Below are 13,929 nucleotides of genomic sequence, written 5' to 3'. Positions count from 1 at the left end.
CCTGCGCTCCTCGTCCCTCCTCCTGCCTTCGATTCACTTGGCCCTGTTTTGTTCCTGGCTGCCACATTTCTTTCGTTTGGATCTTTGCCTGCACGTCAAACCGTAACAAATTAATTAGGACAAGCTAAATCCTTGTGGTCGCTGGCCTGCCTGTTCCCACTGCACAGTAATCATACTCACGTATTTGTTAAGAAAATTCTATTATATTAGTATAAATTTATAGTAGCAAAACCATACAGAACTGCATGGATTCACTTAAAAAAGAAACGAATTTTTATTACCCATATATACCAACATATGCATTTTATTATCCTATTTCCCACATATTCACAATACTTTTAGCCAATAAAATAGTAAAGTTGCTATTGCTGTCACGGCAAATTTCTCTGTGTGTACCTCTCCGTTAGTGCCTCCTTTTTATTTTCTTCTGTCTCGTCGTCATCTCATTTCAGTAATTAAGACATTTTGCTTCATGAACTTCAAAGAAAACATAACTTGCACGCTCCACTGGCTCGCCAGTTGGATGTTGCCTTCGGTCGGCGGAGTTCCAGTGGTGCAGTGGTGCGGTGGTGCAGTGGTGTGGTGGTGCGCGGTGGTACATTGCAGCCGGTTCCAGTGAGCCAGAGGGCTAGGTGGTAGGTAGCGGGTAGCGGGTGGTGGCAGTGCGCAAAGGCCTTGCAACTTTTTGCCGCACAGTGCAGCACAATGTGCCCGGCTTAGAGATGTTGCTCGTTGCGACTTCCGTTTCCTGCACCATGCACCCTGCACCCTGCATCGTCCTCTTCCTGCTGGGCTGCTAATTTCCTTCATTAAGCAGCTCAAGCATTTAATGGCAACAGAGGACTAAATTGTTGCTCGAGGTGGCATGGCAACAGCGACTAGAACAACTAAGGCGGACAATAAAGAACCCTAGGCGAAAAGTACCTGCGATAAGTGACAGTTATCTTATCTTTATCAAAAAATCAACAAAACAAAATTGTTGTAATAATACGGATACTTTAATTTTGATCATCAAAATTTGCCAAAAATGGCAAAAAATTATGATTTCTCTTTTTGCACACAGGTGGATAGGGAATTTTGTTACGAATTCAACGAGATATGGCATTCCACTTTTGGACACCTATTTTTACTGCTATGTATTAAAAACTTGTGCCTTAAGTTGCACATTCATTATTCATTCACATTCATTCAGTTCATTACTTTGCCCCTTTAATTGCTGGCTACTTAAATGCACCTCCACTTTTAGTCATTAATTGGTGAGTATTATTATTACTAGATAATTGCGCTGAATAATTTCCCGATTGGCTTGCAGTGCGACAATAATTTAATTCAAATACATCTATCTAGATGCGTATATAAGCCATCTCTTAGCCGCTGAATTTATTATCGCAATGATTATTGATATTATTGATTATTGATATTCATGTGTGGGCCAAACATTTATTTGCAGCCGCCAGAAGTTTTTCGCCATCAAATTAAATGGAAATGTTCGCAGTCCAAAAGTTCCGCCTCCTCAGCTGCGGGGCAAACTTTCCATTGTGGCTCAATCTGATAGATTACGCATACGCCACGTTGTCGCTGCCTGGTAAAATTTAACGAGCAAGAAAAACACTCAATGCGAGACCGAGAGTCTGAGTCGGCAGCCTCCCAGGATCAGTAAACCGGAGCTTAAGCCAAAAACCGAACCAAACTGGAGCTCAGGTGATGGAGCAAGGGGCTGGGCCATGCCCACGCCACGCCCGCTGATTTATAATTTAATTTGTGTGTTGGCGGAAAAAGTTGGTGAAACCCTCTCGGCTCTGCGGCTCACAACTTGAAACTCAAATAGAGCAAGGCGAAGCTTCCAGTTTTGCAGGCTCCGGTTTTCCACTTTCCACTTGCCAGTTGCCCGGAATCCCGGCCAGCGTTCAGCGCTCAACAGCCAACTTTGTCCATTAAAACAAACTTTTTCAGGCAGGTGGAGCGCATCGATGGATTCCACCTCCTTGTACCAACTAACGCTCCAGCTCCAGCACCAGCTCCATCTCCAGCACCAGCATCAGCTCCATCTCCAGCACCAGCTTCATCTCCAGCACCAGCTCCATCCCCAGCTTCAGCTCCAAAACCATTCCCGAAAAATGCGAAGCCCCCAAGTTGACTGCAACAAGGTAACCAAAAACTGATACGCCGAGTGCAGGCAACCAATTTTGTAATGTGAATTTAATGTCAGTTTTGCGACAGGTGCGTTGAGTGGCAGGAAAATGGGGGGTTTTCACTGAAAAGCTCTCAACTCTTCCCCCAACTCTTTTCCCCTCTGCGGGGAGCGGGCTTAATGCATTGCATTTGCAGTTATTGGCAAACTTTGCTGTGGTCAGATGAGCGGCCAGGTGCATACTCGTACATATATAGACGATAGCCAGATGGATCTGGCTGTCGGGAATCTGGGAAATGGGGGAAATCTGGGAAATGGGGGAAATCTGTGGAATCTGGGGAATCGTCGGTGTCGCTGGTGTGGCATAGAGATCCATTTTCATCCTCTTTTTGGGTCACATTCGATTGGCACTGGCCTTGCGGCTGATTAATTATGGAGCATCCTTTTGCGGGCAAAACGGAATCGCAAACGAGGATGTCCTAATTCTTTTCGCAATTTTTATTTTTAGTTTTTGACAATCAATCAACGGAAATCAACGCTTATAGCCGCGAATTCAGTGCATTTGATGTAATTTACTCACATTAAAAAAAGGAAATGGTAAATATAAAGCCATTTATATTTTCACGCAAAATACTAATATTTTAAGCCAGTGCATTGCATGATTATATATGTTCGTCAGATGATTTATGTTCGCAGTGCCATTATAAATTTACGTTATTTTGACATGACATACTTTTCCGCAATTGCCGGTTTTTGTTTTTTTGTTTTTTTGTAATTTATGCTCTTGACAAAATTTCGCTGATTGATTTAAAGACCCCGCATTTTTTGCCATCAGTCATTTGCCATGCATACATATTGTACGAGTATGTGTGACGAAAATGCTTTGTTGACAAATAATTCTCACGCAATTTAATGAAAATTAATGACAGGTACTTTGAGTGATTATTGTGTGCAGCTTACGTTCGGGATCGGACTGTCGCCTTGTCATCGGGTCTCTCCTGCTCCTCCTGCTCCTCGTGGTCCACTCCACTCCACGCCACTTCGCATCAGCCCAGGGCCAGCCCCTATATGTGCATATGTGCGGAATCCTCTCCAGATCCAGCTCCCTTTATGGGCGCTCGGTTCCGCGCTGTTTGCCTCTGGCATCGCTGCACTTTCATTGCGTTAATATTGAAATTGGGTTAATGAGTTTTTGTTTATGGCGCGGGTACACACAGCCACAGCCTCACCTTTATTCCCATCTCCACCCACCTGCCCGTGCTCTTCATCCCGCTCTGTGGAAAACTGATGGCATCCGCATCCTCATCCCCATCCCCATCTCCATCCCCATCCTCATCCGCCTCCACAGCCACATGCCAGTCCAACTCATCCACTCAGCTCACTTGGCGGGTTTAATGCAAATTTGCCGAAGCCTGGGCGCCACAGCGGTGGGCGTGGCACGTAGGCGGCGCTGAAAAAAGTTATCATTATCTTTTTTTTATATCGATAGGTTTGCCCGTGTAACATAGCCAACTACCCGGGGATAGTAAATAGGGTTAAGTACTAATAAAATATTGATTTCATGCTATAGAAATATTATCTAAAAGCAAACAGCTAATGAATAACTCACTTAATATTGAATAAAACATTAAAGTTGCATGGGTTAAATGCTTTGAATGCATTCCCAATCGATTTAAACATATTTTAGATTATTCAATTTAGATCATCTATACATAATGTGCAATTCAACTGTAATTATCCACCTACGAGTATAAATACCAATAAATAAATACCATTCATTGTAAATATATATAAATAAATAAATATATATTCAAAAGCGCCAAATAAATAAAAATGTTTTTCTTTTTTCTTTTACAATTATACATGTTATATTAATATAGCAAAAGAGATTGTTTTTACCCTTACTTAAAGTAGGTGAAAATGTGAGCAAATTAAATACAACCAGCCGAAGGTTTTCCTTCTCGATTGATTTCCCGGCTGTGATGATGGAAATGGATGAGAGTTTCCAACGACGACGATAATGATGTGAACGCTCCTTTTGAGCTGCGAAAACTACGTGATGATGGTCTCCGAAGGTTTAATTTTAATTAAAGTGCAACTGGCGGCATTTCGCCAGGCAGGTGCTGCAAATGCAATTGCAATTGCAACGGATACAAAAAGAGAGAAAAAAAAGACACGTACAACGTACACCAATATTGATTGTGCAACGGCAACCGCAAAGTGCCAGAAATCCATTTCAGTAATCAAAATATTGGCTCAAATTAAATTCAAATTGTTGGAAAAATATCGCCAAATCGAAATGCACAGAGGGCATTCATCTTTGGCAAAGGATGAAAAGGATGCAAAGGATGTCAGCCTTTATGGATGCGATTTTACGAACATGTTTGGCTATGGTTACATACATACATACATATGTATGTATATGGTTGTGGCTATGAATGTATGCCAATAAATTCCACTTGTCGTGTTAATTATGCATTTTATGCGTGCCACGCCCAGTTTTCCCACAAAGGCGGTGCTCCCAACGTACTTATTAGGGCGCAAATTCAATTAATAAGCACGGCGCTCGCGATTCGCGCTTTTTGCATTGAAATACGAACAATGTTGCTGCTGCACAGAGAGAAATAAATTGGTCTATGGAAAATATGTGCAAAAGTAAGCTCTACATTTCGCTATGCAGTCTTATTATTGCTTAAAAATTCTTATATTTATGTTATGTATTACAAATATAATATATATACCACTGGCTGCCTTTTCGCCCTGTGCAATTGTGTAATTGATGTTTTGTCGCTGCTTTTTTTTCGCCATGTCCTGGATTCCCGTTGCGCTGCCGCATGGCATACTTTCGGGCTCATGTCGGCCAATAAATTATGCGAAATTATTTGAAGTTGTTAATGGCCTGCGTTGTCGTTGTCCTTGTCGTTGCTCTGAAGCCAACTGAACTGAACAGAACAGAGCTAAACTGAACAGAACTGAATTGAAACGAGCTGAGCAGCATCCCAGTGGCTGTCGCCATTATGATTTAGTTGCCATTTGGCCAGTGGCACACCTAGCTGCTCCGCCATATACAGGGTAGCATGGTAGCCCATAGTGGCCCCTCGGATTGGATCGCCTGTTGTGGATGGGATGCTTATGGCTGCGCCGACCGGGGAATTGTCTCGGAATTCAATTTGCTTTCGGGATTTCAGCGCAAAGTTAATTACCCGGCAAAAAACTATGTAGGCGAGTCCCCGGCGGCGTTGATCGCATAAATATGCTGGGAAAATCAATCATGAAGGATAATTGAAAAAGCCCCCAAAACAGCAGCTTTGGGCTATGATTTGTGGATTTAATTAAGCTGGGGAATAGCATTTGGTTGGCCTAGAAATGTGCACCACATTCAATTTTCTCGCCAAATAGAAAATATTTATACTTAGCCCATTAAGAGATTAATTGAATAATGTATAAAGTTAAGTTTATAATGCAATCAAAAGGGAACAAGCAATAAAATATTAAGTATTTGAAGGATTAACAGCGAGGGACAAGCAAAGTAGTTTGTATTCCACTGAATTCTCCCACGATGGCCAATAAGATTCTTTGGGGACCTTACATTTTCCCCGGCCGAAAACAAAGTTGCCCGTTTCGGGAAATGCAAGTTTTCCACTGCACTTTGTTGCGCTTTTCATCAGCGCCGTGGCCGTCTCACTTTCACTTGAAACTTTCTTATTGCATACTTTCATTATACGTTTATTATTTCGGTTGTTTGGGGTCGAAGCATATTTCATTTACTGCTCGCTGGTGTTTGGCGAATTTCCCCTCGTGGAATTTTCCCGCTTTGCACTTTGTAGTTTCTCGATTTATATATATTTTGGCACTTTTGCCTGACGCATTGACCTAATTCAATTTCACGCTGCGCCACACACAAAACACAGAGATCAGGGTAGTGAAAAATAGAGCAAAATAATAGCGAGGCGAATAAAAGGCACTAGAAAAAAAGAAATGAAACGAAGAGAAAAGAAAAGCCGGCGGAGAGAAAAGAAAAATCAACTTAACTCAACTCGAAAAAGGGGGGGGGGGGCCTTGTACTCGTACAATCAAAATTGCCGAGAAGAAAGCCGGGGGAAGAAATGGGAAAGGGGAAAACGGGGAAAGCGGGGAAAACAGGGAAAAGCGGCAGCGACAAGCTGGTCTAAATTATGAAATACACTCGCTGGCAAAGAAAAGCGCAATTGCAAGGGAAAAGCGATGGGCGGGCGGGCGTCCTGGTGATTCTGGGGAAAACTTTGAAAGTCTTTGCTGGGCTGCAGATTTTTCTATTAACTGGCACTGCAGCAACACAAACAACAACAAAAACAACAACAGCAGCAACAAAAACAACAATAGCAGGCAACTAATGCAATAATAAAGGAAATTTCCAAAAGAAAAGGCAGCGACGAGAAGAGAATAGAGAGCGGAGAATAGAAATTTCACTCGCTGGCTGGAGTTGCTCTTCCGCTTTCCCGCTTTTCCTGCCCCAATTGACTTGGCGACACATTAGACTGCACTGTGCGAAATTTCGGCTGCATTCAGCGCAATATTATGAATGCGAATAGTGTTTTTTGTTTTAGAATTAACTAAACGTAATCCTTAATATTGAGTACTTTAATTAATTGAAATTCCGCATTCGAAAGCTATAATTTATATGCAATAAATATTGATTATTAAAATACGAATAGCATAATTTTGGTGAGTGCATCGAACCCCTTCCATTAAGTGCTGGTGCCGAGCCAATTTTTAATCATAAAAGACAAGCGGCAAACTCTTTGTCAGCCCAAAAGGAAATGCCAATGGAAAATGGAAAATGGTGGCACGGTGGTGGCGTTGTGTGGAGTGGCTACAGTAGGTACAGTGAGTACATGGGGACACGAACTCATTTCCGGCTCATTATGACCTCGGCGGCAATAAAGCTAACGTTTTAAGCGCTCTAATTAGGTTTCGCCCGCCACCTCGTCCTTTTGTCCATTGCTCCTTTGCTCCTTTGGTCCTTTGGTCCATTGGTCCTTTGATAATGGCTAGCAATTCTGATTTGATAATCCGGCAGCGATGCAGCGGCGGCAATTGAATGACGGCATTTATTCGCCTGGTCAAGGAGTCACCAATTTAAGTCACGAAGCCCTGCGCTGTTTAATCAAACTAATTAGGCACCCCGTTTTTGCACCCCCTCAAAAGCTTTGCACCCTGCCCCCCTCATTGTCAGCGCTTCTGCGACTAATTATGATGCCTGGTTATGACGTCAAAGCCGAAGTAATGCTGTCAGTTGCCTGGTTTTGTCTCAGGCCGCAATTGATTAATGCGCAATTATTCGCAGACGCTTAAAATACATTTTCCAATTACAATTAGTGTCCGAAAAACGGAAAAGGGGTGGTTCCCCTCAGGGAATGGCTGTTCAGGATGGGGTTTAGCCAATGGAATGTAATTGAAAATTTGGCCACGACCCCGAAATGTGGGCAACGCTTTTCAGCCAACTAAGTCGGATGATGAATGAATTATTTTTGGGCCACCTGTAACTAAGAGAGACGGAAAGCCAACCAGAAATGCTGGCACATTTAGGCAAAGTTTTCACTTAATATTTATAGCAACATGCTTATATCATAATTCACCTTTTTTTTTGGTTTATGTTTTATTCAACGAAATTGTTTAACTTAATCTAATCGGTGTCACTTAAACGATTTTTCTTGATACCTAAGTTATTTAAAAAGATTACATGGCGTAATTATTAAAGGAAATGGCATAATTGGCGTTTCAGTCTTCTGCTCGTCTTAACATCACAGGGTGGAGAAATATTCTTAAGAATAACCAAACACTATATAAAAACAGGAATAACTTTATTTTAATCATATAATATTAATAATATGTGCGTTTATTAATTAAATATGTGCTGAGAATAAATATCAAATCGCGAACATAAAAATATAATTAAATAAACTGCCTCCTAAGTGTGGAACATACCTGACCAGGTCCATGATGCACTGCATCCAGAATGACGACGGGATACCCACATGGCCTCTGGAACCACTATCAGACACACCAACACACAAACTACTACTTTTACTATCACATTTCAACTTCCGGTCAACTGATTAGTGAGATGTCAGAGCGGCTATCCCATGAGGATGGAGTCAGAACTGATTGGGAATTGCAAGTATTGGTGGACGAAATTTTGTTTACTTTACATTAATTATGTAAAATTATGTAAATTAAGTAAATTACCATGTATACAAAATAACTTTTGATATGTTTAATGTTTTGCGTTGAATGTTACCTATGTTTCAGTGTTGCAAATTCATTGTTGCACATTCAATGTTGCAAATTCAATGTTGCACATTCAATGTTGCATATTCAATGTTGCAAATTCATTTTGCACATTCAATGTTGCAAATTTAATGTTGCACATTCAATGTTGCATGTTCTATGTTGCAAATTCAATGTTGCAAATTCAATGTTGCATATTCAATGTTGCAAATTCAATGCTGTAAATTACAAATTCAATGTTGCTAATTCTAAGAACATTTATAAGTATTTACATTATTTATTTTATATACATGCTCTATGATTATGTTTACCTTTGTATTATAACGTTGATGATGTTTGTGCTCTATGATTATGTTTATATCTGTATTATAGAGTTTATAATACTACTAATTCTTTGGGGTGCAAATCTTGGGTCAATGTCTTGTGCCTTGTGACTCAAGAGTGGCAGCCAATAAAGTAATACCGAACTTCTTGAGCGTGGAAATTGAAATAAATGTGCTTTTAATTATGCCTCTAGTGACAGCCACATCTCCGTCAATCAATTAGAGGTTGTCAGCCCGCTACCAAGTTGCCCACTTGCCCACTTGGCCAGTTCTTTAGCATTTTGGCCACCATCGACGAACAAGAAGAAGAGGAGTATCGCGAAAGAGACGGCGAGTAAATAGAAGGGAGACAGAACGAGTGCTACAGTTTAAGCGAAACGAAACGAAATGAAATAAAATCAAAAAGTTTCTTGTTGAAAATGGCCGCATAACTGAAAGTAAATTTACCCAGCAAACGAAACGAAATTGTTGCAAAAATATTTGAGCTGCATAAGCCCCAGATGGGGGGCGGCAATATAGTAGTGGGTGGCCGAGGCGAGGCGAGGGGCGTGGCAGCAGCTGTCACGCCCGGCTCCTTTGTAGTATAAGTGTATGTGTCTGTGTGTGTGTGTGTGTGTGTGTGTGCATTTGATTTTATGACTGTCAACTGACGGCGAATGTTTGTCATGGCAACGGCAAAGGAAAAAACTTGTCCCATGCTCGTTCGCCTGTATTTGGCTTCCTGCCATTTCGATATATCAAAGCATCATAAATGCTGCTATAGCTGCACCACCAACAACACCAAACACAACACCGACAATCACAAAAACAATAAAGCCAGAATGGAAGTATGGTATGGTATGGTATATATGGTTATATGGAGTACAGAAGTCGGGGCGCCGCGTACGTGTACAACCCCATTTGGCTCAGTTAGCCGGCCCACGTTGCGTATGAGGAATGATATGACGAATGACGAATGAGTTTCATTTCCACTCGGGCCACGCACCCAGCCACTTGTCATCGTGGGCCGGATTATCTGCCGGGAATTCCCAAGTGTCTACGGAGTGCTCCTGCTCCTGCTCCTTCTGCTCCAACTACTGCTGCTGATCCTGCGAATCCCGCTCCGCGGATTGTCCTGCAATTACGGGGGATGACAGTGCGACATACATTCGAATGCGCGTTTTAAGGGCATTTATGCCAGAGCGTTTGCCTTTATTATGGTAAAGAATACATAGAAACATCTATTTGCTCGCACTTTAAGCACCTTAATATAATATCAGCTGCATCTTTCCAGCAGACAAATAATATTATAAAAGTATCGCTCTGTTTTCTAGTAAATACAAATGCAATGTGTACAAAACCACGAAACAACAGGGCCAATAAATGTTTTTGTTACCATCTGCAGCGAAAAACTGGGCCAATAATCAGAGTTCAAAGAAACTTGCGCACTTATTGGCTCTCCTCGGTGAAAACATGGCACATTTCAATACCAAAATTCAGAATTGCATTTCGATTATACCGCATATCGGATTTCAGCACTCATTTAATTAGCGTCGACAAAATCGTGCACTGTGCGAAACGATAGAGCATTTGAAAAGCTTATAAATGTAAGCAATACTTATGCATATAATATGGAATATGGAATGGGGATATAAATCGAGCAACTTGCAGTTAACCATTTTCTAAAGTTATTTTGCTTTCGTTGCCGGCCAGATGAGTGGGTCTTTTCTCCCAGTGTTGCACTAACACAGCACCGATTGCCAATTGCCGCGAGTCAATTGTTATTGTATTGTAATTCGCTAGTCGAAATATTTGCCAGGACAATAACAATTTGGCTTGCCGCACAGGACCCTCGGCGTCAGTTGATTGGATGAGTGTGCGATGGTGGCGGTGCTGGTGGTGCTGGTGGTGCTGGTGGTGCTGGTGGTGCTAGTGCTGCAAAGTGGTGCCGGGTGGCAATTAATTTGCACTAACCACTGGGTAATTAAAATGAAAAGTAAATTACATAGCCAAGGCAAGGATCGGCGGAGGCAGCCTGATGGCTCGGGACCTATCCTTCCGCAAATCCAGGACCATTGCACAACCTGACACACTTGCTGCTCCAACTGTATCTGTGTGCCTGCTTGCGTGTGTATGTGTGTGGGTGTGTGTGGCGGTCTGTGGGTTGTTTTTAAAAGCATTTGCTGCAAATGTATCTCGAACTTCGCACACTTGACTGCCATTCAATTTGCATAGGAAATTAGTTTGTTCGCTTTGAATTGAAGTTGGTCCCACGAGGCCAAACAAGGCCAAAAGTTGCTGAGAGCCAGAGTGCGACAGAGATGGCCAGCTGGAGCGAGCGAGATGGCTGCTGTGCACACATGTAACCGAGACAGTCGCTGCCAAAAGGATAAAGCAAAGGATAATTACAAAACACTAATTTGATAGCTTGCTAAAATGAATTGCCTAAAGAACTGTTAAAATAACCATCCTACCTTTGGTTTAATAACAGTATTATAATACATAAGAAAATTTTTTTTTTATAATTGAATAACTATTTTTGTGCCCGCAGCTGTGCGTGTGCGCCAACTGCCTTTGTGCACATTTATGCGTTTTGTTACTGGGTCTTTGGCAAGTAGGAGTATCTACCTTGCACTAACGCAGCTGCTGGTGCACTTAGAGAAATCCGAACGTAGCTAACAGAAAATTGGAAGAAATTGTACTTTATTGAAAAGGCATACCACACTTGAATCACTTTTAATCAATACAAAAGCTTTAATACAATAGCTACATTTAAAAGTTATTAATTAACGAGCTGATGACCCATTTCTCTGAGTGCACAGGCCAAGTGTATGTACTTTTTAGCATGTGGTGCGCTGCACTTTGGATCTTCTTTTTGTTACTTAACCATGCGGGCGGCAAGGGGTGGCAAGGGGGCGGCAAGGGGGCGGCAAAGGGGGCGGCAGGACGTAAAAAGGATACCATATGAGCACCTGCCTGTTCAACACGACAAGTTTCTGTTGTTTCGGGAGACGATTTGTCTCTGGGGCATTGAACACATGTAGTCGGTGGCAACCACATGAGCAAAGTGAACGTACAATTTCAGCATTGATAATTAATCGATTAACTTGGGTAGTACAAACAAAAAAAAAAAAATGGGGGGAACAATAGAGAGCTAATTGTTATGCAGATAGAATACCCCTTGGGTATACTCAAATTGCTACGAAAATGCGTTTACAACGACATGACAAAGTGAACTATTAATTGAATTGAATTGATTTCTTTGCAATAAATAACGTATTTAAATTTTGATTAGCAAGCAATGTAGTGTTTATTTTATTGCAACACACTTTCAATATGTTATTTTAAAACGTAGAAATGCATACCTTACCTGTGGAGAAAATGACTAAGAAAATTAATTTCCTTGAATGCCAACTATTTTGATAAATTAGTTTGATGAATTTCCTGCACTCGGAGATCTGTAGCTGTAGCTGTAGCTTCCAGCTAGCATTTGATTAAGCTCACATACAAATAGTGAAACCACAACACCATCCTGCCAGTAATTTTGCCAGCTTACAGGTATTATTATTGCTTTTGGGGCGTTGACAGCATTTCAAGCCGCAGGGGGCGTGGCACGTGCCACCCACCGAAGCAACCATGAAAATGGCTTAAATGGAAATTGTTGTAGTACCACTCGAAGCCGGGCAAAGTGGGCGGGAAACTGGGAAATGGGAAATGGGAAATGGGATAAGGGATTAGGGATAAGGGATCCATAAAGATAGACAAGGACAGCGACAAACAGGTGGGCTGGGAATCGGGTTTCGGCATGTAATCCCATTGTTGGGGTTAGACGACAATCTCTGCGGGATTCCAATGCCCCCCAATCGGCGAATCTCCCTCTGCGAAGCCTGAACACCATGTATACATATATATAATTATATATCATGCGTATGTTGATCGCAAAACAAACACCTTTGGTTAAATACATACATTTGGGGGAAATATGTACATAATACACATCTTAGATAACAGACTTTTCCCTTTAATTTGTATGAATCACACATACTTTACTAGCTTATTTCAGCAGATACGATGAATCAATAATCTAGAAACAACGAGTTGGTAGTTCTAATAGATTTAACCTCTACTAGATATTAATCTCCATAAAATCTGGAAAATATCTATGAATAATAAAGTTGCATGTAAATGGCATCTATGCCATTTTCTTTTCCCAATTATAATAATTAATCAACAAACTGAGAAGCCACACACAAAGATGGTAAAGTGCAAACACTTTTTAGTGTAACCAAAATACTCGACTTGAGAATAAATAAATAATCTTGAGGCACACTTTGTCGTTACTATTAATATGATGGGAATACGGAATAGCCGGGCTTTGAAGTTTAGTTCCTCGGGTATTTATCAGCCGTAGTTCGCCGTTGTTGAAGTATTTTGTGTTTCGGGTGTAGCTTGCACCTGCCACTTTCTTGACAGCGACTTTGTTCGGTATCCGGGACAGGAACTCAAAATATTTATGAAGATGCTCGGCAAAAGTTGCAGAGCACGGAGCTAACATGAAAACTTGTGGAAACAATTTGCCCGGCCAGCTAGTTACCCACTACATTCGCCATTTGCCAACGGGGATATTTGTTCTGGGCGAGCGAGGAAAACTTTGCGGCAATCGTATTTAATTTTCGCCCCATGCAAATAGAGGTCAGCGCGGTGGTCGAAAGGCCTGCTCATATTTAGACTGAACTAACTTTTCCACACATGTGCGTGTGTGTGTGTGTGTGTCCGTGTGTGTGTGAGTGTGTGTGTGTGATTTGGGGGCGGTGCACCGCATGCGGTAGGCAGTGGCAATGGTAATTTGAAATTTATGCACAAGTTGCAGTTCAACTGACAAACAAGCACATAAATCAATTTATCGGCCATTCGGGAGGGTGTGTCCACCTATGTGTGCTCTATATGGAATACATGTATCCGCACAAATGTATACATACATACATACATATATATATATATATATATATATGTATATGCATATATGTTAGGTATGATTTTGGTAGGTGGTGCAGTGGCGCTTACAACTCCAGGGCACAATTATTGAGATTTGTTTGAAGCAGAACAACAGGCCGGCAAAGTTGTATGGTACGCCGAACTGCTCTTATTTGGTTATTGGCCACTAGGTGGCGATCGATAAAGTGGTCGACCCAGCCAGTCCACCCAAAAGTGTTCCATTTAAAGGGT

At 41.6% G+C, this 13,929-nt stretch overlaps 1 long non-coding RNA gene across 1 annotated transcript; it reads right to left on the bottom strand.

Annotated features, from left to right (window-relative positions):
* Positions 1-324: 324 nt before the first annotated feature.
* Positions 325-8,215, bottom strand: LOC122624732. The gene is made up of 4 exons (XR_006326504.1): positions 8,099-8,215; positions 3,361-3,581; positions 3,092-3,279; positions 325-909 (listed from the first exon to the last, which is right to left on the bottom strand). It is a non-coding gene; the product is annotated as an uncharacterized LOC122624732 (long non-coding RNA).
* Positions 8,216-13,929: the final 5,714 nt, after the last annotated feature.

This window comes from Drosophila teissieri, chromosome X (assembly GCF_016746235.2).
Source record: "Drosophila teissieri strain GT53w chromosome X, Prin_Dtei_1.1, whole genome shotgun sequence".
NCBI classification, from domain to species: Eukaryota; Metazoa; Arthropoda; class Insecta; order Diptera; family Drosophilidae; genus Drosophila; species Drosophila teissieri.
This window is presented reverse-complemented; position numbering and strand designations above follow the sequence as displayed.